Source organism: Nicotiana attenuata, chromosome 11, assembly GCF_001879085.1.
Source record: "Nicotiana attenuata strain UT chromosome 11, NIATTr2, whole genome shotgun sequence".
In the NCBI taxonomy this organism is placed as follows: domain Eukaryota; kingdom Viridiplantae; phylum Streptophyta; class Magnoliopsida; order Solanales; family Solanaceae; genus Nicotiana; species Nicotiana attenuata.
The window spans coordinates 52,442,212-52,445,037 of NC_031999.1; the positions used below are offsets into that span (position 1 = coordinate 52,442,212).

At 32.1% G+C, this 2,826-nt stretch overlaps 1 long non-coding RNA gene across 1 annotated transcript; it reads right to left on the reverse strand.

Moving 5' to 3' along the window:
- On the reverse strand, positions 1–2,826 carry LOC109234529. The gene is made up of 3 exons (XR_002069262.1): positions 2,634–2,826; positions 156–952; positions 1–50 (listed from the first exon to the last, which is right to left on the reverse strand). It is a non-coding gene; the product is annotated as an uncharacterized LOC109234529 (long non-coding RNA).

Below are 2,826 nucleotides of genomic sequence, written 5' to 3' on the forward strand. Positions count from 1 at the left end.
AATTACACACCAATGACCAATAAAGTAAGATCCTTTTCTCAGCTGTAAATCTGCCACAAAAATTCGAGGCTAAAAGTAAGATATACTAAAGATAAAATTAAAGAAGGAATAATTAATATACCATTTGAAAAGAAAAAGGATGATCAAAAGAATACATCTTTACAGGCACCCAGATCTGAAGAAAAATCAATATTAGAATCCCAGCCAATAAATTGCAAATTCTTGTTCTATAATCACAATGATCAATACCCAAAACCAGGTAGATCAAGCAAATGTCAAGAACTCAATTAAAAGAGGAACCCCTATGCTAATATTTGCCAAATCAGTATTATTATCAAGACAAGAATGTACATTGGCACGCAGAGAAAAAAATTTAACAATTGTATGCTTGTTAAAGAAAGAGAAAGAGGTTATATTAACCTCTTCCCTCGAAATGGGGAAGTATAGTGGGAGATGGGGTGGGTATAGGATAAGAAATAGGACTAGAAAATGATGCACAGGACAAGAAAAGCTTCTCTCATTTACATTTTTTTTTACCCTTCTTTTTTTATTTTTTATTTTTTTTTAACTTTTCCACCGGATGTCCAATACACACATTGAGACCCGATCAATTCAAATTCATACCAAAAAATTCCACTTTGGAGGTATAGTTGCTTCCTATCAATGACGACTCTATTTGCATGGCTTAAACTCGAAATTTCTAGTTAAGAACGAAAGGGTATTTACCATTGGTGGACCATAACTTTTGGTAATTTTTTCTTTTTCTTTTTGTATCTCTTTCCTTCCCATTCCTAATTTTGCTTTTTCCTTCTTTTTGACCCTTCTCTTTCCCTGTGGCCCCAACAACAACCTTTTATCCCTCTCACGGGAGTGCCATGGTCAGCCAAGCTGGATATATTACACAGATAGTCACAGCCCCTCTGTCTTGTTCCTTCTCTCCCACACCCAACTCCTTTTCATGAAAGTGAATTCAGTTACACTCAAACTTACACGTAAGGTAACTATACACAAGATAGTTTCTCAAAAATAAATAAATTGGATTTCTTATTTTTTTTTATAATAACGGTAGCGTTCAAGTTAGCTTGTAGGCACCTAATTAATTTCACCGGTACCTATTACCTCTTACGAGTACAAGTATCAAATAACTCGTTGGAGCAGATGCGAAGAAATCAACGACTAATATTATTTTTTGAGTACCTGGGATTTGAACTCCACTTTAATTACGAGGTCATACTTGAATCAACAAGCAAATAAGCCTTCAATCATTTTTTTCAAGATTAACTCCATTTCGGTGCTTTAACTAAATAATAATTAGGACAATGATTTAAAATTATAATAAAACTTTTGTTTGTTTCCCAATCACAATCCTGCTAAAAGGAATAAAGAAATAATTAAGCAAGCAAATGATAGATAAATATATAGGGTTATGGGGGCGGAAATGGAGGACCACGTGCAAGTAAGATCATTGTCCATCCCCATGAACTCTCAGTGTCATAAATGCACTTAAAAAATTATTCATATCTATGTAAAAAACCTATATACATTTCTTTACACTAACAAGCGTACATCGATAAAAGAAGAAATCCAAAAAATAAATATTTCTTATGTTGACTATTTCCCTTGTTTAGTGGATTTTAGGAACAAAAACCAATGAAATATTGAGAATATATTGAAATCATAAGGAAAATAGATCTAAATAATGTGGTATGGCAGATTTTGTTCCTGATTCTGTGAACATTTGCATTATTCATGTACAGTCACCATAAAGATGGTTCAGAAACTAGAAACAAATTAGTCCTAAGTAGTAGTATTCTTTTTGCCTACAAATAGAAACAGAGTGATGAAACAGAATTTAACACAAAACTCAGTAAATTTTCAAACATATAATGATAAAATAAGATTCCTTTTATTTCTTTAGACATATGAAGTACCACATTAGATTCGAGGAAAGCATAAAATCATTTGAAAGTTCAAAAAAATTGAACAAAAGGAAGCTAAACAGAAATCTTGATCGGAACCCTAGCAAAATAGACACAAAAAGGAAGCTAAACAGGAAAAAAATCCCAAATTTAAACAAAAACGTCTAATCTTCCCTATAAAATTAAAAAACTTAATAAAATTGTCAAAATATGACAAACAAGTTTCCTTTTTTAGAATATGAAATCACACAGCATGAAATTCGAAAAACACGGGAAACAAAGATAAAAATGTTCTAATCCAACTGAAAGTTTCGTTTTTTAATACATGATCATAACCCTAGCAAATAGAGACAGAAAAAATATCTAAAATCCAGAAAAAATCCGAAATTTAATTTAAAATTTTCATTTTTTTTTGTAAAAAAATATATTCTAATTTCTATAACAAAAGAAAAATAAGTTCAAAAATACTGGTTTACATAATCAACGATGAACAAATAGACGCAAAAATGTATTATTCGCAGAGCAAATTCAAACCTTAACAAGTAATTAATTAATCAAACCGACACGTAAAGCACTGCTAATCGAAGTCACCGGACGAAAGCCGCTGTTAATTTGCCGGCAAAAACACGTAATCGCGTACGAATTTCAAATACATATATATCACGTGTATATAATATTCGCAGAACAAATTCAAATGCGGAAATCAAAACTAACCAGTAATTAATTAAATAATCAAACCGACACATTAGCAGTGATCATCAAAGTCGCCGCCGGACGATAGCCGCCGTTAATTTTCCGGCGACGATACGTTAATTAACCGTATAATATGGTTGGGGAGAGAGAGGAGGAGAAGAAAAAGAAGAAGATGTAGTTGGTTTCTTTTTTGGCGCCACCCAATTTTGATTAG